Source organism: Lepisosteus oculatus, chromosome 6, assembly GCF_040954835.1.
Source record: "Lepisosteus oculatus isolate fLepOcu1 chromosome 6, fLepOcu1.hap2, whole genome shotgun sequence".
In the NCBI taxonomy this organism is placed as follows: domain Eukaryota; kingdom Metazoa; phylum Chordata; class Actinopteri; order Semionotiformes; family Lepisosteidae; genus Lepisosteus; species Lepisosteus oculatus.
This window is the reverse complement of record NC_090701.1, coordinates 45,227,447-45,247,446: the sequence shown is the minus strand read 5'-3', so window position 1 is coordinate 45,247,446 and position 20,000 is coordinate 45,227,447. Positions and strand designations below refer to the sequence as shown.

At 55.1% G+C, this 20,000-nt stretch overlaps 38 non-coding genes across 38 annotated transcripts; 26 read left to right on the top strand and 12 right to left on the bottom strand.

Annotated features, from left to right (window-relative positions):
- The first annotated feature begins 63 nt into the window (after positions 1 to 63).
- On the top strand, positions 64 to 136 carry trnat-ugu (transfer RNA threonine (anticodon UGU)). Its single transcript has one exon. It is a non-coding gene; the product is annotated as a tRNA-Thr (tRNA).
- A 1,055-nt stretch (positions 137 to 1,191) lies between these two features.
- On the top strand, positions 1,192 to 1,263 carry trnae-cuc (transfer RNA glutamic acid (anticodon CUC)). The gene has a single exon. It is a non-coding gene; the product is annotated as a tRNA-Glu (tRNA).
- Positions 1,264 to 1,344: 81 nt separating this feature from the next.
- On the bottom strand, positions 1,345 to 1,416 carry trnaq-cug (transfer RNA glutamine (anticodon CUG)). The gene has a single exon. It is a non-coding gene; the product is annotated as a tRNA-Gln (tRNA).
- Positions 1,417 to 1,618: 202 nt separating this feature from the next.
- Positions 1,619 to 1,691, top strand: trnat-ugu (transfer RNA threonine (anticodon UGU)). The gene has a single exon. It is a non-coding gene; the product is annotated as a tRNA-Thr (tRNA).
- Positions 1,692 to 2,746: 1,055 nt separating this feature from the next.
- trnae-cuc (transfer RNA glutamic acid (anticodon CUC)) lies at positions 2,747 to 2,818 on the top strand. Its single transcript has one exon. It is a non-coding gene; the product is annotated as a tRNA-Glu (tRNA).
- An 82-nt stretch (positions 2,819 to 2,900) lies between these two features.
- trnaq-cug (transfer RNA glutamine (anticodon CUG)) lies at positions 2,901 to 2,972 on the bottom strand. Its single transcript has one exon. It is a non-coding gene; the product is annotated as a tRNA-Gln (tRNA).
- A 202-nt stretch (positions 2,973 to 3,174) lies between these two features.
- trnat-ugu (transfer RNA threonine (anticodon UGU)) lies at positions 3,175 to 3,247 on the top strand. The gene has a single exon. It is a non-coding gene; the product is annotated as a tRNA-Thr (tRNA).
- A 1,054-nt stretch (positions 3,248 to 4,301) lies between these two features.
- Positions 4,302 to 4,373, top strand: trnae-cuc (transfer RNA glutamic acid (anticodon CUC)). The gene has a single exon. It is a non-coding gene; the product is annotated as a tRNA-Glu (tRNA).
- Positions 4,374 to 4,454: 81 nt separating this feature from the next.
- Positions 4,455 to 4,526, bottom strand: trnaq-cug (transfer RNA glutamine (anticodon CUG)). The gene has a single exon. It is a non-coding gene; the product is annotated as a tRNA-Gln (tRNA).
- A 202-nt stretch (positions 4,527 to 4,728) lies between these two features.
- trnat-ugu (transfer RNA threonine (anticodon UGU)) lies at positions 4,729 to 4,801 on the top strand. The gene has a single exon. It is a non-coding gene; the product is annotated as a tRNA-Thr (tRNA).
- Positions 4,802 to 5,856: 1,055 nt separating this feature from the next.
- trnae-cuc (transfer RNA glutamic acid (anticodon CUC)) lies at positions 5,857 to 5,928 on the top strand. The gene has a single exon. It is a non-coding gene; the product is annotated as a tRNA-Glu (tRNA).
- An 81-nt stretch (positions 5,929 to 6,009) lies between these two features.
- Positions 6,010 to 6,081, bottom strand: trnaq-cug (transfer RNA glutamine (anticodon CUG)). The gene has a single exon. It is a non-coding gene; the product is annotated as a tRNA-Gln (tRNA).
- Positions 6,082 to 6,283: 202 nt separating this feature from the next.
- Positions 6,284 to 6,356, top strand: trnat-ugu (transfer RNA threonine (anticodon UGU)). The gene has a single exon. It is a non-coding gene; the product is annotated as a tRNA-Thr (tRNA).
- A 1,055-nt stretch (positions 6,357 to 7,411) lies between these two features.
- trnae-cuc (transfer RNA glutamic acid (anticodon CUC)) lies at positions 7,412 to 7,483 on the top strand. Its single transcript has one exon. It is a non-coding gene; the product is annotated as a tRNA-Glu (tRNA).
- An 81-nt stretch (positions 7,484 to 7,564) lies between these two features.
- On the bottom strand, positions 7,565 to 7,636 carry trnaq-cug (transfer RNA glutamine (anticodon CUG)). The gene has a single exon. It is a non-coding gene; the product is annotated as a tRNA-Gln (tRNA).
- A 202-nt stretch (positions 7,637 to 7,838) lies between these two features.
- trnat-ugu (transfer RNA threonine (anticodon UGU)) lies at positions 7,839 to 7,911 on the top strand. The gene has a single exon. It is a non-coding gene; the product is annotated as a tRNA-Thr (tRNA).
- A 1,055-nt stretch (positions 7,912 to 8,966) lies between these two features.
- trnae-cuc (transfer RNA glutamic acid (anticodon CUC)) lies at positions 8,967 to 9,038 on the top strand. Its single transcript has one exon. It is a non-coding gene; the product is annotated as a tRNA-Glu (tRNA).
- Positions 9,039 to 9,119: 81 nt separating this feature from the next.
- Positions 9,120 to 9,191, bottom strand: trnaq-cug (transfer RNA glutamine (anticodon CUG)). Its single transcript has one exon. It is a non-coding gene; the product is annotated as a tRNA-Gln (tRNA).
- Positions 9,192 to 9,393: 202 nt separating this feature from the next.
- On the top strand, positions 9,394 to 9,466 carry trnat-ugu (transfer RNA threonine (anticodon UGU)). Its single transcript has one exon. It is a non-coding gene; the product is annotated as a tRNA-Thr (tRNA).
- A 1,055-nt stretch (positions 9,467 to 10,521) lies between these two features.
- Positions 10,522 to 10,593, top strand: trnae-cuc (transfer RNA glutamic acid (anticodon CUC)). Its single transcript has one exon. It is a non-coding gene; the product is annotated as a tRNA-Glu (tRNA).
- An 81-nt stretch (positions 10,594 to 10,674) lies between these two features.
- trnaq-cug (transfer RNA glutamine (anticodon CUG)) lies at positions 10,675 to 10,746 on the bottom strand. Its single transcript has one exon. It is a non-coding gene; the product is annotated as a tRNA-Gln (tRNA).
- Positions 10,747 to 10,948: 202 nt separating this feature from the next.
- trnat-ugu (transfer RNA threonine (anticodon UGU)) lies at positions 10,949 to 11,021 on the top strand. The gene has a single exon. It is a non-coding gene; the product is annotated as a tRNA-Thr (tRNA).
- A 1,055-nt stretch (positions 11,022 to 12,076) lies between these two features.
- On the top strand, positions 12,077 to 12,148 carry trnae-cuc (transfer RNA glutamic acid (anticodon CUC)). The gene has a single exon. It is a non-coding gene; the product is annotated as a tRNA-Glu (tRNA).
- Positions 12,149 to 12,229: 81 nt separating this feature from the next.
- trnaq-cug (transfer RNA glutamine (anticodon CUG)) lies at positions 12,230 to 12,301 on the bottom strand. Its single transcript has one exon. It is a non-coding gene; the product is annotated as a tRNA-Gln (tRNA).
- Positions 12,302 to 12,503: 202 nt separating this feature from the next.
- On the top strand, positions 12,504 to 12,576 carry trnat-ugu (transfer RNA threonine (anticodon UGU)). Its single transcript has one exon. It is a non-coding gene; the product is annotated as a tRNA-Thr (tRNA).
- Positions 12,577 to 13,631: 1,055 nt separating this feature from the next.
- trnae-cuc (transfer RNA glutamic acid (anticodon CUC)) lies at positions 13,632 to 13,703 on the top strand. The gene has a single exon. It is a non-coding gene; the product is annotated as a tRNA-Glu (tRNA).
- Positions 13,704 to 13,784: 81 nt separating this feature from the next.
- Positions 13,785 to 13,856, bottom strand: trnaq-cug (transfer RNA glutamine (anticodon CUG)). Its single transcript has one exon. It is a non-coding gene; the product is annotated as a tRNA-Gln (tRNA).
- Positions 13,857 to 14,058: 202 nt separating this feature from the next.
- On the top strand, positions 14,059 to 14,131 carry trnat-ugu (transfer RNA threonine (anticodon UGU)). Its single transcript has one exon. It is a non-coding gene; the product is annotated as a tRNA-Thr (tRNA).
- Positions 14,132 to 15,186: 1,055 nt separating this feature from the next.
- trnae-cuc (transfer RNA glutamic acid (anticodon CUC)) lies at positions 15,187 to 15,258 on the top strand. The gene has a single exon. It is a non-coding gene; the product is annotated as a tRNA-Glu (tRNA).
- Positions 15,259 to 15,340: 82 nt separating this feature from the next.
- On the bottom strand, positions 15,341 to 15,412 carry trnaq-cug (transfer RNA glutamine (anticodon CUG)). The gene has a single exon. It is a non-coding gene; the product is annotated as a tRNA-Gln (tRNA).
- A 202-nt stretch (positions 15,413 to 15,614) lies between these two features.
- trnat-ugu (transfer RNA threonine (anticodon UGU)) lies at positions 15,615 to 15,687 on the top strand. The gene has a single exon. It is a non-coding gene; the product is annotated as a tRNA-Thr (tRNA).
- Positions 15,688 to 16,742: 1,055 nt separating this feature from the next.
- On the top strand, positions 16,743 to 16,814 carry trnae-cuc (transfer RNA glutamic acid (anticodon CUC)). The gene has a single exon. It is a non-coding gene; the product is annotated as a tRNA-Glu (tRNA).
- Positions 16,815 to 16,895: 81 nt separating this feature from the next.
- On the bottom strand, positions 16,896 to 16,967 carry trnaq-cug (transfer RNA glutamine (anticodon CUG)). Its single transcript has one exon. It is a non-coding gene; the product is annotated as a tRNA-Gln (tRNA).
- A 202-nt stretch (positions 16,968 to 17,169) lies between these two features.
- trnat-ugu (transfer RNA threonine (anticodon UGU)) lies at positions 17,170 to 17,242 on the top strand. Its single transcript has one exon. It is a non-coding gene; the product is annotated as a tRNA-Thr (tRNA).
- A 1,055-nt stretch (positions 17,243 to 18,297) lies between these two features.
- trnae-cuc (transfer RNA glutamic acid (anticodon CUC)) lies at positions 18,298 to 18,369 on the top strand. Its single transcript has one exon. It is a non-coding gene; the product is annotated as a tRNA-Glu (tRNA).
- An 81-nt stretch (positions 18,370 to 18,450) lies between these two features.
- trnaq-cug (transfer RNA glutamine (anticodon CUG)) lies at positions 18,451 to 18,522 on the bottom strand. The gene has a single exon. It is a non-coding gene; the product is annotated as a tRNA-Gln (tRNA).
- Positions 18,523 to 18,724: 202 nt separating this feature from the next.
- trnat-ugu (transfer RNA threonine (anticodon UGU)) lies at positions 18,725 to 18,797 on the top strand. The gene has a single exon. It is a non-coding gene; the product is annotated as a tRNA-Thr (tRNA).
- Positions 18,798 to 19,852: 1,055 nt separating this feature from the next.
- On the top strand, positions 19,853 to 19,924 carry trnae-cuc (transfer RNA glutamic acid (anticodon CUC)). Its single transcript has one exon. It is a non-coding gene; the product is annotated as a tRNA-Glu (tRNA).
- Positions 19,925 to 20,000: the final 76 nt, after the last annotated feature.

Sequence of the window (20,000 nt, the reverse complement as noted above, 5' to 3'; positions counted from 1 at the left end):
CATGTTGCCAGCTGCTTGACTCGGTACGTTTGTCTGCGCGTGAGTCAGGACCTGGAGCCTTGTGGCTCCATAGCTCAGGGGTTAGAGCACTGGTCTTGTAAACCAGGGGTCGCGAGTTCAAATCTCGCTGGGGCCTTTTGCACTCGGGCTGGACTCGGAGCAGGGTCTCCCACTTGTAAAGGGGTATCAGCTGAGGGCCATAGTTGTGTGATTACTGGCAAGCAACAGGGTGTGGTGGCTCTTGACTTCCTCTGTCTCTTGCTTGCTTCCTGTCCCTCACTCACACCCCACGCCCCGGGGACGTCACACCCTGCTGTGTTAATTGATAGGTGCCGAGGAAAACAATGCCAAGCAGGCTGTCGTTGTCCTCATCAAGTCCCGGGCTCCTCCCCGACTGTGTGGGAACTGACGAGCACTTGCGACAAATGCTGCCATTGGACTCCTTGATTAAGAAGGCGGGGGCCCCTGAGTAGATGAAGCAGCAGTTCAGCAGAAGCGCAAGAGAGATTTTCCTGGAGAGCCTTTGCAGACCAGGAAGCAGACACACGGGCTGCTTGTGTTTTCATTGCCCGCCACAGGCTGCTTTGGCATAACGGGCTCGACCTGAGCAGCGCGGGCATCCCGGAGCCATCTTATCGCGGTCTGGTTCTGGCCTTGTGTAGGGAAAGCCTGGCATCAATATCGAAGATAGTCGTTATTCCGTTCCCCCAGCGGCAAAGTGCTCTCAACTTGGTGTAAGTCTTGTTTTCTTCTTTGTGCTGGGCGATCTGGTTTTCTTTGTGTGTGTGAGTGTTAACCCACCGATGTGTGATGGCTGTAACTCCAGTGATTGTGAAGAATCTTTAGAAATCTTGTACTGCAAGTTTTGACTGTCAAGCGACACTAGTCTGTATGACACTGAACCTGGTGGGTTTCCCTGTTGTGTCCTTCCAGTCATTCATACCACGGTTCCTCCCCCAGGTGGCTGACCATTGTGTCGCGGAAGCCGTTGTAGCAGTGATTCTTTTGCGGGTTAGATCTAAGTGACGACGGCAGGCGGGGTCGTGTCTTCAACGGGTTACTGCAGTTTTAAGAATCGCTGGTGGACGAGTCTCTGTCTCAATTCAAGATTGCCGAGTTTGGCCCCGCTTTCAGAGCCGACGTCGGTCGCGCTGCGGGCACGCCACAGACGGGAGAGGGCTTTCCTCCGTGTCCCTGGTGGTCTAGTGGTTAGGATTCGGCGCTCTCACCGCCGCGGCCCGGGTTCGATTCCCGGTCAGGGAAGCGTGGCCTTTTTTTTCCCCACCCCGTTTGTTTCAGCGGTAATTCCCGTTTGGCATTCCAGACACCAATTCCACCCACAAAAGGTTCCACCGAGATTTGAACTCGGATCGCTGGATTCAGAGTCCAGAGTGCTAACCATTACACCATGGAACCACACAAGAGCCAGGCCGACTGTCGATTCCCTCGGTGATCTTCGGTGTCTTCCATGGGCCTGTGCAAGACTTCAGCTTCGCCGTGGCGTCCTTTCTCTGCTTTCTCCGCTGTGTAGCTGAGCCGGGCACCGTGTCTCCCTCATGTTGCCAGCTGCTTGACTCGGTACGTTTGTCTGCGCGTGAGTCAGGACCTGGAGCCTTGTGGCTCCATAGCTCAGGGGTTAGAGCACTGGTCTTGTAAACCAGGGGTCGCGAGTTCAAATCTCGCTGGGGCCTTTTGCACTCGGGCTGGACTCGGAGCAGGGTCTCCCACTTGTAAAGGGGTATCAGCTGAGGGCCATAGTTGTGTGATTACTGGCAAGCAACAGGGTGTGGTGGCTCTTGACTTCCTCTGTCTCTTGCTTGCTTCCTGTCCCTCACTCACACCCCACGCCCCGGGGACGTCACACCCTGCTGTGTTAATTGATAGGTGCCGAGGAAAACAATGCCAAGCAGGCTGTCGTTGTCCTCATCAAGTCCCGGGCTCCTCCCCGACTGTGTGGGAACTGACGAGCACTTGCGACAAATGCTGCCATTGGACTCCTTGATTAAGAAGGCGGGGGCCCCTGCGTAGATGAAGCAGCAGTTCAGCAGAAGCGCAAGAGAGATTTTCCTGGAGAGCCTTTGCAGACCAGGAAGCAGACACACGGGCTGCTTGTGTTTTCATTGCCCGCCACAGGCTGCTTTGGCATAACGGGCTCGACCTGAGCAGCGCGGGCATCCCGGAGCCATCTTATCGCGGTCTGGTTCTGGCCTTGTGTAGGGAAAGCCTGGCGTCAATATCGAAGATAGTCGTTATTCCGTTCCCCCAGCGGCAAAGTGCTCTCAACTTGGTGTAAGTCTTGTTTTCTTCTTTGTGCTGGGCGATCTGGTTTTCTTTGTGTGTGTGAGTGTTAACCCACCGATGTGTGATGGCTGTAACTCCAGTGATTGTGAAGAATCTTTAGAAATCTTGTACTGCAAGTTTTGTCTGTCAAGCGACTATAGTCTGTATGACACTGAACCTGGTGGGTTTCCCTGTTGTGTCCTTCCAGTCATTCATACCACGGTTCCTCCCCCAGGTGGCTGACCATTGTGTCGCGGAAGCCGTTGTAGCAGTGATTCTTTTGCGGGTTAGATCTAAGTGACGACGGCAGGCGGGGTCGTGTCTTCAACGGGTTACTGCAGTTTTAAGAATCGCTGGTGGACGAGTCTCTGTCTCAATTCAAGATTGCCGAGCTTGGCCCCGCTTTCAGAGCCGACGTCGGTCGCGCTGCGGGCACGCCACAGACGGGAGAGGGCTTTCCTCCGTGTCCCTGGTGGTCTAGTGGTTAGGATTCGGCGCTCTCACCGCCGCGGCCCGGGTTCGATTCCCGGTCAGGGAAGCGTGGCCTTTTTTTTTCCCCACCCCGTTTGTTTCAGCGGTAATTCCCGTTTGGCATTCCAGACACCAATTCCACCCACAAAAGGTTCCACCGAGATTTGAACTCGGATCGCTGGATTCAGAGTCCAGAGTGCTAACCATTACACCATGGAACCACACAAGAGCCAGGCCGACTGTCGATTCCCTCGGTGATCTTCGGTGTCTTCCATGGGCCTGTGCAAGACTTCAGCTTCGCCGTGGCGTCCTTTCTCTGCTTTCTCCGCTGTGTAGCTGAGCCGGGCACCGTGTCTCCCTCATGTTGCCAGCTGCTTGACTCGGTACGTTTGTCTGCGCGTGAGTCAGGACCTGGAGCCTTGTGGCTCCATAGCTCAGGGGTTAGAGCACTGGTCTTGTAAACCAGGGGTCGCGAGTTCAAATCTCGCTGGGGCCTTTTGCACTCGGGCTGGACTCGGAGCAGGGTCTCCCACTTGTAAAGGGGTATCAGCTGAGGGCCATAGTTGTGTGATTACTGGCAAGCAACAGGGTGTGGTGGCTCTTGACTTCCTCTGTCTCTTGCTTGCTTCCTGTCCCTCACTCACACCCCACGCCCCGGGGACGTCACACCCTGCTGTGTTAATTGATAGGTGCCGAGGAAAACAATGCCAAGCAGGCTGTCGTTGTCCTCATCAAGTCCAGGGCTCCTCCCCGACTTTGTGGGAACTGACGAGCACTTGCGACAAATGCTGCCATTGGACTCCTTGATTAAGAAGGCGGGGGCCCCTGCGTAGATGAAGCAGCAGTTCAGCAGAAGCGCAAGAGAGATTTTCCTGGAGAGCCTTTGCAGACCAGGAAGCAGACACACGGGCTGCTTGTGTTTTCATTGCCCGCCACAGGCTGCTTTGGCATAACGGGCTCGACCTGAGCAGCGCGGGCATCCCGGAGCCATCTTATCGCGGTCTGGTTCTGGCCTTGTGTAGGGAAAGCCTGGCGTCAATATCGAAGATAGTCGTTATTCCGTTCCCCCAGCGGCAAAGTGCTCTCAACTTGGTGTAAGTCTTGTTTTCTTCTTTGTGCTGGGCGATCTGGTTTTCTTTGTGTGTGTGAGTGTTAACCCACCGATGTGTGATGGCTGTAACTCCAGTGATTGTGAAGAATCTTTAGAAATCTTGTACTGCAAGTTTTGTCTGTCAAGCGACACTAGTCTGTATGACACTGAACCTGGTGGGTTTCCCTGTTGTGTCCTTCCAGTCATTCATACCACGGTTCCACCCCCAGGTGGCTGACCATTGTGTCGCGGAAGCCGTTGTAGCAGTGATTTTTTGCGGGTTAGATCTAAGTGACGACGGCAGGCGGGGTCGTGTCTTCAACGGGTTACTGCAGTTTTAAGAATCGCTGGTGGACGAGTCTCTGTCTCAATTCAAGATTGCCGAGCTTGGCCCCGCTTTCAGAGCCGACTTCGGTCGCGCTGCGGGCACGCCACAGACGGGAGAGGGCTTTCCTCCGTGTCCCTGGTGGTCTAGTGGTTAGGATTCGGCGCTCTCACCGCCGCGGCCCGGGTTCGATTCCCGGTCAGGGAAGCGTGGCCTTTTTTTTCCCCACCCCGTTTGTTTCAGCGGTAATTCCCATTTGGCATTCCAGACACCAATTCCACCCACAAAAGGTTCCACCGAGATTTGAACTCGGATCGCTGGATTCAGAGTCCAGAGTGCTAACCATTACACCATGGAACCACACAAGAGCCAGGCCGACTGTCGATTCCCTCGGTGATCTTCGGTGTCTTCCATGGGCCTGTGCAAGACTTCAGCTTCGCCGTGGCGTCCTTTCTCTGCTTTCTCCGCTGTGTAGCTGAGCCGGGCACCGTGTCTCCCTCATGTTGCCAGCTGCTTGACTCGGTACGTTTGTCTGCGCGTGAGTCAGGACCTGGAGCCTTGTGGCTCCATAGCTCAGGGGTTAGAGCACTGATCTTGTAAACCAGGGGTCGCGAGTTCAAATCTCGCTGGGGCCTTTTGCACTCGGGCTGGACTCGGAGCAGGGTCTCCCACTTGTAAAGGGGTATCAGCTGAGGGCCATAGTTGTGTGATTACTGGCAAGCAACAGGGTGTGGTGGCTCTTGACTTCCTCTGTCTCTTGCTTGCTTCCTGTCCCTCACTCACACCCCACGCCCCGGGGACGTCACACCCTGCTGTGTTAATTGATAGGTGCCGAGGAAAACAATGCCAAGCAGGCTGTCGTTGTCCTCATCAAGTCCCGGGCTCCTCCCCGACTGTGTGGGAACTGACGAGCACTTGCGACAAATGCTGCCATTGGACTCCTTGATTAAGAAGGCGGGGGCCCCTGAGTAGATGAAGCAGCAGTTCAGCAGAAGCGCAAGAGAGATTTTCCTGGAGAGCCTTTGCAGACCAGGAAGCAGACACACGGGCTGCTTGTGTTTTCATTGCCCGCCACAGGCTGCTTTGGCATAACGGGCTCGACCTGAGCAGCGCGGGCATCCCGGAGCCATCTTATCGCGGTCTGGTTCTGGCCTTGTGTAGGGAAAGCCTGGCATCAATATCGAAGATAGTCGTTATTCCGTTCCCCCAGCGGCAAAGTGCTCTCAACTTGGTGTAAGTCTTGTTTTCTTCTTTGTGCTGGGCGATCTGGTTTTCTTTGTGTGTGTGAGTGTTAACCCACCGATGTGTGATGGCTGTAACTCCAGTGATTGTGAAGAATCTTTAGAAATCTTGTACTGCAAGTTTTGACTGTCAAGCGACACTAGTCTGTATGACACTGAACCTGGTGGGTTTCCCTGTTGTGTCCTTCCAGTCATTCATACCACGGTTCCTCCCCCAGGTGGCTGACCATTGTGTCGCGGAAGCCGTTGTAGCAGTGATTCTTTTGCGGGTTAGATCTAAGTGACGACGGCAGGCGGGGTCGTGTCTTCAACGGGTTACTGCAGTTTTAAGAATCGCTGGTGGACGAGTCTCTGTCTCAATTCAAGATTGCCGAGTTTGGCCCCGCTTTCAGAGCCGACGTCGGTCGCGCTGCGGGCACGCCACAGACGGGAGAGGGCTTTCCTCCGTGTCCCTGGTGGTCTAGTGGTTAGGATTCGGCGCTCTCACCGCCGCGGCCCGGGTTCGATTCCCGGTCAGGGAAGCGTGGCCTTTTTTTTCCCCACCCCGTTTGTTTCAGCGGTAATTCCCGTTTGGCATTCCAGACACCAATTCCACCCACAAAAGGTTCCACCGAGATTTGAACTCGGATCGCTGGATTCAGAGTCCAGAGTGCTAACCATTACACCATGGAACCACACAAGAGCCAGGCCGACTGTCGATTCCCTCGGTGATCTTCGGTGTCTTCCATGGGCCTGTGCAAGACTTCAGCTTCGCCGTGGCGTCCTTTCTCTGCTTTCTCCGCTGTGTAGCTGAGCCGGGCACCGTGTCTCCCTCATGTTGCCAGCTGCTTGACTCGGTACGTTTGTCTGCGCGTGAGTCAGGACCTGGAGCCTTGTGGCTCCATAGCTCAGGGGTTAGAGCACTGGTCTTGTAAACCAGGGGTCGCGAGTTCAAATCTCGCTGGGGCCTTTTGCACTCGGGCTGGACTCGGAGCAGGGTCTCCCACTTGTAAAGGGGTATCAGCTGAGGGCCATAGTTGTGTGATTACTGGCAAGCAACAGGGTGTGGTGGCTCTTGACTTCCTCTGTCTCTTGCTTGCTTCCTGTCCCTCACTCACACCCCACGCCCCGGGGACGTCACACCCTGCTGTGTTAATTGATAGGTGCCGAGGAAAACAATGCCAAGCAGGCTGTCGTTGTCCTCATCAAGTCCCGGGCTCCTCCCCGACTGTGTGGGAACTGACGAGCACTTGCGACAAATGCTGCCATTGGACTCCTTGATTAAGAAGGCGGGGGCCCCTGCGTAGATGAAGCAGCAGTTCAGCAGAAGCGCAAGAGAGATTTTCCTGGAGAGCCTTTGCAGACCAGGAAGCAGACACACGGGCTGCTTGTGTTTTCATTGCCCGCCACAGGCTGCTTTGGCATAACGGGCTCGACCTGAGCAGCGCGGGCATCCCGGAGCCATCTTATCGCGGTCTGGTTCTGGCCTTGTGTAGGGAAAGCCTGGCGTCAATATCGAAGATAGTCGTTATTCCGTTCCCCCAGCGGCAAAGTGCTCTCAACTTGGTGTAAGTCTTGTTTTCTTCTTTGTGCTGGGCGATCTGGTTTTCTTTGTGTGTGTGAGTGTTAACCCACCGATGTGTGATGGCTGTAACTCCAGTGATTGTGAAGAATCTTTAGAAATCTTGTACTGCAAGTTTTGACTGTCAAGCGACACTAGTCTGTATGACACTGAACCTGGTGGGTTTCCCTGTTGTGTCCTTCCAGTCATTCATACCACGGTTCCTCCCCCAGGTGGCTGACCATTGTGTCGCGGAAGCCGTTGTAGCAGTGATTCTTTTGCGGGTTAGATCTAAGTGACGACGGCAGGCGGGGTCGTGTCTTCAACGGGTTACTGCAGTTTTAAGAATCGCTGGTGGACGAGTCTCTGTCTCAATTCAAGATTGCCGAGTTTGGCCCCGCTTTCAGAGCCGACGTCGGTCGCGCTGCGGGCACGCCACAGACGGGAGAGGGCTTTCCTCCGTGTCCCTGGTGGACTAGTGGTTAGGATTCGGCGCTCTCACCGCCGCGGCCCGGGTTCGATTCCCGGTCAGGGAAGCGTGGCCTTTTTTTTCCCCACCCCGTTTGTTTCAGCGGTAATTCCCGTTTGGCATTCCAGACACCAATTCCACCCACAAAAGGTTCCACCGAGATTTGAACTCGGATCGCTGGATTCAGAGTCCAGAGTGCTAACCATTACACCATGGAACCACACAAGAGCCAGCCCGACTGTCGATTCCCTCGGTGATCTTCGGTGTCTTCCATGGGCCTGTGCAAGACTTCAGCTTCGCCGTGGCGTCCTTTCTCTGCTTTCTCCGCTGTGTAGCTGAGCCGGGCACCGTGTCTCCCTCATGTTGCCAGCTGCTTGACTCGGTACGTTTGTCTGCGCGTGAGTCAGGACCTGGAGCCTTGTGGCTCCATAGCTCAGGGGTTAGAGCACTGGTCTTGTAAACCAGGGGTTGCGAGTTCAAATCTCGCTGGGGCCTTTTGCACTCGGGCTGGACTCGGAGCAGGGTCTCCCACTTGTAAAGGGGTATCAGCTGAGGGCCATAGTTGTGTGATTACTGGCAAGCAACAGGGTGTGGTGGCTCTTGACTTCCTCTGTCTCTTGCTTGCTTCCTGTCCCTCACTCACACCCCACGCCCCGGGGACGTCACACCCTGCTGTGTTAATTGATAGGTGCCGAGGAAAACAATGCCAAGCAGGCTGTCGTTGTCCTCATCAAGTCCAGGTCTCCTCCCCGACTGTGTGGGAACTGACGAGCACTTGCGACAAATGCTGCCATTGGACTCCTTGATTAAGAAGGCGGGGGCCCCTGCGTAGATGAAGCAGCAGTTCAGCAGAAGCGCAAGAGAGATTTTCCTGGAGAGCCTTTGCAGACCAGGAAGCAGACACACGGGCTGCTTGTGTTTTCATTGCCCGCCACAGGCTGCTTTGGCATAACGGGCTCGACCTGAGCAGCGCGGGCATCCCGGAGCCATCTTATCGCGGTCTGGTTCTGGCCTTGTGTAGGGAAAGCCTGGCGTCAATATCGAAGATAGTCGTTATTCCGTTCCCCCAGCGGCAAAGTGCTCTCAACTTGGTGTAAGTCTTGTTTTCTTCTTTGTGCTGGGCGATCTGGTTTTCTTTGTGTGTGTGAGTGTTAACCCACCGATGTGTGATGGCTGTAACTCCAGTGATTGTGAAGAATCTTTAGAAATCTTGTACTGCAAGTTTTGTCTGTCAAGCGACACTAGTCTGTATGACACTGAACCTGGTGGGTTTCCCTGTTGTGTCCTTCCAGTCATTCATACCACGGTTCCTCCCCCAGGTGGCTGACCATTGTGTCGCGGAAGCCGTTGTAGCAGTGATTCTTTTGCGGGTTAGATCTAAGTGACGACGGCAGGCGGGGTCGTGTCTTCAACGGGTTACTGCAGTTTTAAGAATCGCTGGTGGACGAGTCTCTGTCTCAATTCAAGATTGCCGAGCTTGGCCCCGCTTTCAGAGCCGACTTCGGTCGCGCTGCGGGCACGCCACAGACGGGAGAGGGCTTTCCTCCGTGTCCCTGGTGGTCTAGTGGTTAGGATTCGGCGCTCTCACCGCCGCGGCCCGGGTTCGATTCCCGGTCAGGGAAGCGTGGCCTTTTTTTTCCCCACCCCGTTTGTTTCAGCGGTAATTCCCGTTTGGCATTCCAGACACCAATTCCACCCACAAAAGGTTCCACCGAGAGTTGAACTCGGATCGCTGGATTCAGAGTCCAGAGTGCTAACCATTACACCATGGAACCACACAAGAGCCAGACCGACTGTCGATTCCCTCGGTGATCTTCGGTGTCTTCCATGGGCCTGTGCAAGACTTCAGCTTCGCCGTGGCGTCCTTTCTCTGCTTTCTCCGCTGTGTAGCTGAGCCGGGCACCGTGTCTCCCTCATGTTGCCAGCTGCTTGACTCGGTACGTTTGTCTGCGCGTGAGTCAGGACCTGGAGCCTTGTGGCTCCATAGCTCAGGGGTTAGAGCACTGGTCTTGTAAACCAGGGGTTGCGAGTTCAAATCTCGCTGGGGCCTTTTGCACTCGGGCTGGACTCGGAGCAGGGTCTCCCACTTGTAAAGGGGTATCAGCTGAGGGCCATAGTTGTGTGATTACTGGCAAGCAACAGGGTGTGGTGGCTCTTGACTTCCTCTGTCTCTTGCTTGCTTCCTGTCCCTCACTCACACCCCACGCCCCGGGGACGTCACACCCTGCTGTGTTAATTGATAGGTGCCGAGGAAAACAATGCCAAGCAGGCTGTCGTTGTCCTCATCAAGTCCAGGGCTCCTCCCCGACTGTGTGGGAACTGACGAGCACTTGCGACAAATGCTGCCATTGGACTCCTTGATTAAGAAGGCGGGGGCCCCTGCGTAGATGAAGCAGCAGTTCAGCAGAAGCGCAAGAGAGATTTTCCTGGAGAGCCTTTGCAGACCAGGAAGCAGACACACGGGCTGCTTGTGTTTTCATTGCCCGCCACAGGCTGCTTTGGCATAACGGGCTCGACCTGAGCAGCGCGGGCATCCCGGAGCCATCTTATCGCGGTCTGGTTCTGGCCTTGTGTAGGGAAAGCCTGGCGTCAATATCGAAGATAGTCGTTATTCCGTTCCCCCAGCGGCAAAGTGCTCTCAACTTGGTGTAAGTCTTGTTTTCTTCTTTGTGCTGGGCGATCTGGTTTTCTTTGTGTGTGTGAGTGTTAACCCACCGATGTGTGATGGCTGTAACTCCAGTGATTGTGAAGAATCTTTAGAAATCTTGTACTGCAAGTTTTGTCTGTCAAGCGACACTAGTCTGTATGACACTGAACCTGGTGGGTTTCCCTGTTGTGTCCTTCCAGTCATTCATACCACGGTTCCTCCCCCAGGTGGCTGACCATTGTGTCGCGGAAGCCGTTGTAGCAGTGATTCTTTTGCGGGTTAGATCTAAGTGACGACGGCAGGCGGGGTCGTGTCTTCAACGGGTTACTGCAGTTTTAAGAATCGCTGGTGGACGAGTCTCTGTCTCAGTTCAAGATTGCCGAGCTTGGCCCCGCTTTCAGAGCCGACGTCGGTCGCGCTGCGGGCACGCCACAGACAGGAGAGGGCTTTCCTCCGTGTCCCTGGTGGTTTAGTGGTTAGGATTCGGCGCTCTCACCGCCGCGCGCCGGGTTCGATTCCCGGTCAGGGAAGCGTGGCCTTTTTTTTCCCCACCCCGTTTGTTTCAGCGGTAATTCCCGTTTGGCATTCCAGACACCAATTCCACCCACAAAAGGTTCCACCGAGATTTGAACTCGGATCGCTGGATTCAGAGTCCAGAGTGCTAACCATTACACCATGGAACCACACAAGAGCCAGGCCGACTGTCGATTCCCTCGGTGATCTTCGGTGTCTTCCATGGGCCTGTGCAAGACTTCAGCTTCGCCGTGGCGTCCTTTCTCTGCTTTCTCCGCTGTGTAGCTGAGCCGGGCACCGTGTCTCCCTCATGTTGCCAGCTGCTTGACTCGGTACGTTTGTCTGCGCGTGAGTCAGGACCTGGAGCCTTGTGGCTCCATAGCTCAGGGGTTAGAGCACTGGTCTTGTAAACCAGGGGTCGCGAGTTCAAATCTCGCTGGGGCCTTTTGCACTCGGGCTGGACTCGGAGCAGGGTCTCCCACTTGTAAAGGGGTATCAGCTGAGGGCCATAGTTGTGTGATTACTGGCAAGCAACAGGGTGTGGTGGCTCTTGACTTCCTCTGTCTCTTGCTTGCTTCCTGTCCCTCACTCACACCCCACGCCCCGGGGACGTCACACCCTGCTGTGTTAATTGATAGGTGCCGAGGAAAACAATGCCAAGCAGGCTGTCGTTGTCCTCATCAAGTCCCGGGCTCCTCCCCGACTGTGTGGGAACTGACGAGCACTTGCGACAAATGCTGCCATTGGACTCCTTGATTAAGAAGGCGGGGGCCCCTGTGTAGATGAAGCAGCAGTTCAGCAGAAGCGCAAGAGAGATTTTCCTGGAGAGCCTTTGCAGACCAGGAAGCAGACACACGGGCTGCTTGTGTTTTCATTGCCCGCCACAGGCTGCTTTGGCATAACGGGCTCGACCTGAGCAGCGCGGGCATCCCGGAGCCATCTTATCGCGGTCTGGTTCTGGCCTTGTGTAGGGAAAGCCTGGCGTCAATATCGAAGATAGTCGTTATTCCGTTCCCCCAGCGGCAAAGTGCTCTCAACTTGGTGTAAGTCTTGTTTTCTTCTTTGTGCTGGGCGATCTGGTTTTCTTTGTGTGTGTGAGTGTTAACCCACCGATGTGTGATGGCTGTAACTCCAGTGATTGTGAAGAATCTTTAGAAATCTTGTACTGCAAGTTTTGTCTGTCAAGCGACACTAGTCTGTATGACACTGAACCTGGTGGGTTTCCCTGTTGTGTCCTTCCAGTCATTCATACCACGGTTCCTCCCCCAGGTGGCTGACCATTGTGTCGCGGAAGCCGTTGTAGCAGTGATTCTTTTGCGGGTTAGATCTAAGTGACGACGGCAGGCGGGGTCGTGTCTTCAACGGGTTACTGCAGTTTTAAGAATCGCTGGTGGACGAGTCTCTGTCTCAATTCAAGATTGCCGAGCTTGGCCCCGCTTTCAGAGCCGACGTCGGTCGCGCTGCGGGCACGCCACAGACGGGAGAGGGCTTTCCTCCGTGTCCCTGGTGGTCTAGTGGTTAGGATTCGGCGCTCTCACCGCCGCGGCCCGGGTTCGATTCCCGGTCAGGGAAGCGTGGCCTTTTTTTTCCCCACCCCGTTTGTTTCAGCGGTAATTCCCGTTTGGCATTCCAGACACCAATTCCACCCACAAAAGGTTCCACCGAGATTTGAACTCGGATCGCTGGATTCAGAGTCCAGAGTGCTAACCATTACACCATGGAACCACACAAGAGCCAGGCCGACTGTCGATTCCCTCGGTGATCTTCGGTGTCTTCCATGGGCCTGTGCAAGACTTCAGCTTCGCCGTGGCGTCCTTTCTCTGCTTTCTCCACTGTGTAGCTGAGCCGGGCACCGTGTCTCCCTCATGTTGCCAGCTGCTTGACTCGGTACGTTTGTCTGCGCGTGAGTCAGGACCTGGAGCCTTGTGGCTCCATAGCTCAGGGGTTAGAGCACTGGTCTTGTAAACCAGGTGTCGCGAGTTCAAATCTCGCTGGGGCCTTTTGCACTCGGGCTGGACTCGGAGCAGGGTCTCCCACTTGTAAAGGGGTATCAGCTGAGGGCCATAGTTGTGTGATTACTGGCAAGCAACAGGGTGTGGTGGCTCTTGACTTCCTCTGTCTCTTGCTTGCTTCCTGTCCCTCACTCACACCCCACGCCCCGGGGACGTCACACCCTGCTGTGTTAATTGATAGGTGCCGAGGAAAACAATGCCAAGCAGGCTGTCGTTGTCCTCATCAAGTCCCGGGCTCCTCCCCGACTGTGTGGGAACTGACGAGCACTTGCGACAAATGCTGCCATTGGACTCCTTGATTAAGAAGGCGGGGGCCCCTGCGTAGATGAAGCAGCAGTTCAGCAGAAGCGCAAGAGAGATTTTCCTGGAGAGCCTTTGCAGACCAGGAAGCAGACACACGGGCTGCTTGTGTTTTCATTGCCCGCCACAGGCTGCTTTGGCATAACGGGCTCGACCTGAGCAGCGCGGGCATCCCGGAGCCATCTTATCGCGGTCTGGTTCTGGCCTTGTGTAGGGAAAGCCTGGCGTCAATATCGAAGATAGTCGTTATTCCGTTCCCCCAGCGGCAAAGTGCTCTCAACTTGGTGTAAGTCTTGTTTTCTTCTTTGTGCTGGGCGATCTGGTTTTCTTTGTGTGTGTGAGTGTTAACCCACCGATGTGTGATGGCTGTAACTCCAGTGATTGTGAAGAATCTTTAGAAATCTTGTACTGCAAGTTTTGTCTGTCAAGCGACACTAGTCTGTATGACACTGAACCTGGTGGGTTTCCCTGTTGTGTCCTTCCAGTCATTCATACCACGGTTCCTCCCCCAGGTGGCTGACCATTGTGTCGCGGAAGCCGTTGTAGCAGTGATTCTTTTGCGGGTTAGATCTAAGTGACGACGGCAGGCGGGGTCGTGTCTTCAACGGGTTACTGCAGTTTTAAGAATCGCTGGTGGACGAGTCTCTGTCTCAATTCAAGATTGCCGAGCTTGGCCCCGCTTTCAGAGCCGACGTCGGTCGCGCTGCGGGCACGCCACAGACGGGAGAGGGCTTTCCTCCGTGTCCCTGGTGGTCTAGTGGTTAGGATTCGGCGCTCTCACCGCCGCGGCCCGGGTTCGATTCCCGGTCAGGGAAGCGTGGCCTTTTTTTTCCCCACCCCGTTTGTTTCAGTGGTAATTCCCGTTTGGCATTCCAGACACCAATTCCACCCACAAAAGGTTCCACCGAGATTTGAACTCGGATCGCTGGATTCAGAGTCCAGAGTGCTAACCATTACACCATGGAACCACACAAGAGCCAGGCCGACTGTCGATTCCCTCGGTGATCTTCGGTGTCTTCCATGGGCCTGTGCAAGACTTCAGCTTCGCCGTGGCGTCCTTTCTCTGCTTTCTCCGCTGTGTAGCTGAGCCGGGCACCGTGTCTCCCTCATGTTGCCAGCTGCTTGACTCGGTACGTTTGTCTGCGCGTGAGTCAGGACCTGGAGCCTTGTGGCTCCATAGCTCAGGGGTTAGAGCACTGGTCTTGTAAACCAGGGGTTGCGAGTTCAAATCTCGCTGGGGCCTTTTGCACTCGGGCTGGACTCGGAGCAGGGTCTCCCACTTGTAAAGGGGTATCAGCTGAGGGCCATAGTTGTGTGATTACTGGCAAGCAACAGGGTGTGGTGGCTCTTGACTTCCTCTGTCTCTTGCTTGCTTCCTGTCCCTCACTCACACCCCACGCCCCGGGGACGTCACACCCTGCTGTGTTAATTGATAGGTGCCGAGGAAAACAATGCCAAGCAGGCTGTCGTTGTCCTCATCAAGTCCCGGGCTCCTCCCCGACTGTGTGGGAACTGACGAGCACTTGCGACAAATGCTGCCATTGGACTCCTTGATTAAGAAGGCGGGGGCCCCTGCGTAGATGAAGCAGCAGTTCAGCAGAAGCGCAAGAGAGATTTTCCTGGAGAGCCTTTGCAGACCAGGAAGCAGACACACGGGCTGCTTGTGTTTTCATTGCCCGCCACAGGCTGCTTTGGCATAACGGGCTCGACCTGAGCAGCGCGGGCATCCCGGAGCCATCTTATCGCGGTCTGGTTCTGGCCTTGTGTAGGGAAAGCCTGGCGTCAATATCGAAGATAGTCGTTATTCCGTTCCCCCAGCGGCAAAGTGCTCTCAACTTGGTGTAAGTCTTGTTTTCTTCTTTGTGCTGGGCGATCTGGTTTTCTTTGTGTGTGTGAGTGTTAACCCACCGATGTGTGATGGCTGTAACTCCAGTGATTGTGAAGAATCTTTAGAAATCTTGTACTGCAAGTTTTGTCTGTCAAGCGACACTAGTCTGTATGACACTGAACCTGGTGGGTTTCCCTGTTGTGTCCTTCCAGTCATTCATACCACGGTTCCTCCCCCAGGTGGCTGACCATTGTGTCGCGGAAGCCGTTGTAGCAGTGATTCTTTTGCGGGTTAGATCTAAGTGACGACGGCAGGCGGGGTCGTGTCTTCAACGGGTTACTGCAGTTTTAAGAATCGCTGGTGGACGAGTCTCTGTCTCAATTCAAGATTGCCGAGCTTGGCCCCGCTTTCAGAGCCGACGTCGGTCGCGCTGCGGGCATGCCACAGACGGGAGAGGGCTTTCCTCCGTGTCCCTGGTGGTCTAGTGGTTAGGATTCGGCGCTCTCACCGCCGCGGCCCGGGTTCGATTCCCGGTCAGGGAAGCGTGGCCTTTTTTTTTCCCCACCCCGTTTGTTTCAGCGGTAATTCCCGTTTGGCATTCCAGACACCAATTCCACCCACAAAAGGTTCCACCGAGATTTGAACTCGGATCGCTGGATTCAGAGTCCAGAGTGCTAACCATTACACCATGGAACCACACAAGAGCCAGGCCGACTGTCGATTCCCTCGGTGATCTTCGGTGTCTTCCATGGGCCTGTGCAAGACTTCAGCTTCGCCGTGGCGTCCTTTCTCTGCTTTCTCCGCTGTGTAGCTGAGCCGGGCACCGTGTCTCCCTCATGTTGCCAGCTGCTTGACTCGGTACGTTTGTCTGCGCGTGAGTCAGGACCTGGAGCCTTGTGGCTCCATAGCTCAGGGGTTAGAGCACTGGTCTTGTAAACCAGGGGTCGCGAGTTCAAATCTCGCTGGGGCCTTTTGCACTCGGGCTGGACTCGGAGCAGGGTCTCCCACTTGTAAAGGGGTATCAGCTGAGGGCCATAGTTGTGTGATTACTGGCAAGCAACAGGGTGTGGTGGCTCTTGACTTCCTCTGTCTCTTGCTTGCTTCCTGTCCCTCACTCACACCCCACGCCCCGGGGACGTCACACCCTGCTGTGTTAATTGATAGGTGCCGAGGAAAACAATGCCAAGCAGGCTGTCGTTGTCCTCATCAAGTCCCGGGCTCCTCCCCGACTGTGTGGGAACTGACGAGCACTTGCGACAAATGCTGCCATTGGACTCCTTGATTAAGAAGGCGGGGGCCCCTGCGTAGATGAAGCAGCAGTTCAGCAGAAGCGCAAGAGAGATTTTCCTGGAGAGCCTTTGCAGACCAGGAAGCAGACACACGGGCTGCTTGTGTTTTCATTGCCCGCCACAGGCTGCTTTGGCATAACGGGCTCGACCTGAGCAGCGCGGGCATCCCGGAGCCATCTTATCGCGGTCTGGTTCTGGCCTTGTGTAGGGAAAGCCTGGCGTCAATATCGAAGATAGTCGTTATTCCTTTCCCCCAGCGGCAAAGTGCTCTCAACTTGGTGTAAGTCTTGTTTTCTTCTTTGTGCTGGGCGATCTGGTTTTCTTTGTGTGTGTGAGTGTTAACCCACCGATGTGTGATGGCTGTAACTCCAGTGATTGTGAAGAATCTTTAGAAATCTTGTACTGCAAGTTTTGTCTGTCAAGCGACACTAGTCTGTATGACACTGAACCTGGTGGGTTTCCCTGTTGTGTCCTTCCAGTCATTCATACCACGGTTCCTCCCCCAGGTGGCTGACCATTGTGTCGCGGAAGCCGTTGTAGCAGTGATTCTTTTGCGGGTTAGATCTAAGTGACGACGGCAGGCGGGGTCGTGTCTTCAACGGGTTACTGCAGTTTTAAGAATCGCTGGTGGACGAGTCTCTGTCTCAATTCAAGATTGCCGAGTTTGGCCCCGCTTTCAGAGCCGACGTCGGTCGCGCTGCGGGCACGCCACAGACGGGAGAGGGCTTTCCTCCGTGTCCCTGGTGGTCTAGTGGTTAGGATTCGGCGCTCTCACCGCCGCGGCCCGGGTTCGATTCCCGGTCAGGGAAGCGTGGCCTTTTTTTTCCCCACCCCGTTTGTTTCAGCGGTAATTCCCGTTTGGCATTCCAGACACCAATTCCACCCACAAAAGGTTCCACCGAGATTTGAACTCGGATCGCTGGATTCAGAGTCCAGAGTGCTAACCATTACACCATGGAACCACACAAGAGCCAGGCCGACTGTCGATTCCCTCGGTGATCTTCGGTGTCTTCCATGGGCCTGTGCAAGACTTCAGCTTCGCCGTGGCGTCCTTTCTCTGCTTTCTCCGCTGTGTAGCTGAGCCGGGCACCGTGTCTCCCTCATGTTGCCAGCTGCTTGACTCGGTACGTTTGTCTGCGCGTGAGTCAGGACCTGGAGCCTTGTGGCTCCATAGCTCAGGGGTTAGAGCACTGGTCTTGTAAACCAGGGGTTGCGAGTTCAAATCTCGCTGGGGCCTTTTGCACTCGGGCTGGACTCGGAGCAGGGTCTCCCACTTGTAAAGGGGTATCAGCTGAGGGCCATAGTTGTGTGATTACTGGCAAGCAACAGGGTGTGGTGGCTCTTGACTTCCTCTGTCTCTTGCTTGCTTCCTGTCCCTCACTCACACCCCACGCCCCGGGGACGTCACACCCTGCTGTGTTAATTGATAGGTGCCGAGGAAAACAATGCCAAGCAGGCTGTCGTTGTCCTCATCAAGTCCAGGTCTCCTCCCCGACTGTGTGGGAACTGACGAGCACTTGCGACAAATGCTGCCATTGGACTCCTTGATTAAGAAGGCGGGGGCCCCTGCGTAGATGAAGCAGCAGTTCAGCAGAAGCGCAAGAGAGATTTTCCTGGAGAGCCTTTGCAGACCAGGAAGCAGACACACGGGCTGCTTGTGTTTTCATTGCCCGCCACAGGCTGCTTTGGCATAACGGGCTCGACCTGAGCAGCGCGGGCATCCCGGAGCCATCTTATCGCGGTCTGGTTCTGGCCTTGTGTAGGGAAAGCCTGGCGTCAATATCGAAGATAGTCGTTATTCCGTTCCCCCAGCGGCAAAGTGCTCTCAACTTGGTGTAAGTCTTGTTTTCTTCTTTGTGCTGGGCGATCTGGTTTTCTTTGTGTGTGTGAGTGTTAACCCACCGATGTGTGATGGCTGTAACTCCAGTGATTGTGAAGAATCTTTAGAAATCTTGTACTGCAAGTTTTGTCTGTCAAGCGACACTAGTCTGTATGACACTGAACCTGGTGGGTTTCCCTGTTGTGTCCTTCCAGTCATTCATACCACGGTTCCTCCCCCAGGTGGCTGACCATTGTGTCGCGGAAGCCGTTGTAGCAGTGATTCTTTTGCGGGTTAGATCTAAGTGACGACGGCAGGCGGGGTCGTGTCTTCAACGGGTTACTGCAGTTTTAAGAATCGCTGGTGGACGAGTCTCTGTCTCAATTCAAGATTGCCGAGCTTGGCCCCGCTTTCAGAGCCGACTTCGGTCGCGCTGCGGGCACGCCACAGACGGGAGAGGGCTTTCCTCCGTGTCCCTGGTGGTCTAGTGGTTAGGATTCGGCGCTCTCACCGCCGCGGCCCGGGTTCGATTCCCGGTCAGGGAAGCGTGGCCTTTTTTTTCCCCACCCCGTTTGTTTCAGCGGTAATTCCCGTTTGGCATTCCAGACACCAATTCCACCCACAAAAGGTTCCACCGAGAGTTGAACTCGGATCGCTGGATTCAGAGTCCAGAGTGCTAACCATTACACCATGGAACCACACAAGAGCCAGACCGACTGTCGATTCCCTCGGTGATCTTCGGTGTCTTCCATGGGCCTGTGCAAGACTTCAGCTTCGCCGTGGCGTCCTTTCTCTGCTTTCTCCGCTGTGTAGCTGAGCCGGGCACCGTGTCTCCCTCATGTTGCCAGCTGCTTGACTCGGTACGTTTGTCTGCGCGTGAGTCAGGACCTGGAGCCTTGTGGCTCCATAGCTCAGGGGTTAGAGCACTGGTCTTGTAAACCAGGGGTTGCGAGTTCAAATCTCGCTGGGGCCTTTTGCACTCGGGCTGGACTCGGAGCAGGGTCTCCCACTTGTAAAGGGGTATCAGCTGAGGGCCATAGTTGTGTGATTACTGGCAAGCAACAGGGTGTGGTGGCTCTTGACTTCCTCTGTCTCTTGCTTGCTTCCTGTCCCTCACTCACACCCCACGCCCCGGGGACGTCACACCCTGCTGTGTTAATTGATAGGTGCCGAGGAAAACAATGCCAAGCAGGCTGTCGTTGTCCTCATCAAGTCCAGGGCTCCTCCCCGACTGTGTGGGAACTGACGAGCACTTGCGACAAATGCTGCCATTGGACTCCTTGATTAAGAAGGCGGGGGCCCCTGCGTAGATGAAGCAGCAGTTCAGCAGAAGCGCAAGAGAGATTTTCCTGGAGAGCCTTTGCAGACCAGGAAGCAGACACACGGGCTGCTTGTGTTTTCATTGCCCGCCACAGGCTGCTTTGGCATAACGGGCTCGACCTGAGCAGCGCGGGCATCCCGGAGCCATCTTATCGCGGTCTGGTTCTGGCCTTGTGTAGGGAAAGCCTGGCGTCAATATCGAAGATAGTCGTTATTCCGTTCCCCCAGCGGCAAAGTGCTCTCAACTTGGTGTAAGTCTTGTTTTCTTCTTTGTGCTGGGCGATCTGGTTTTCTTTGTGTGTGTGAGTGTTAACCCACCGATGTGTGATGGCTGTAACTCCAGTGATTGTGAAGAATCTTTAGAAATCTTGTACTGCAAGTTTTGTCTGTCAAGCGACACTAGTCTGTATGACACTGAACCTGGTGGGTTTCCCTGTTGTGTCCTTCCAGTCATTCATACCACGGTTCCTCCCCCAGGTGGCTGACCATTGTGTCGCGGAAGCCGTTGTAGCAGTGATTCTTTTGCGGGTTAGATCTAAGTGACGACGGCAGGCGGGGTCGTGTCTTCAACGGGTTACTGCAGTTTTAAGAATCGCTGGTGGACGAGTCTCTGTCTCAGTTCAAGATTGCCGAGCTTGGCCCCGCTTTCAGAGCCGACGTCGGTCGCGCTGCGGGCACGCCACAGACAGGAGAGGGCTTTCCTCCGTGTCCCTGGTGGTTTAGTGGTTAGGATTCGGCGCTCTCACCGCCGCGGCCCGGGTTCGATTCCCGGTCAGGGAAGCGTGGCCTTTTTTTTCCCCACCCCGTTTGTTTCAGCGGTAATTCCCGTTTGGCATTCCAGACACCAATTCCACCC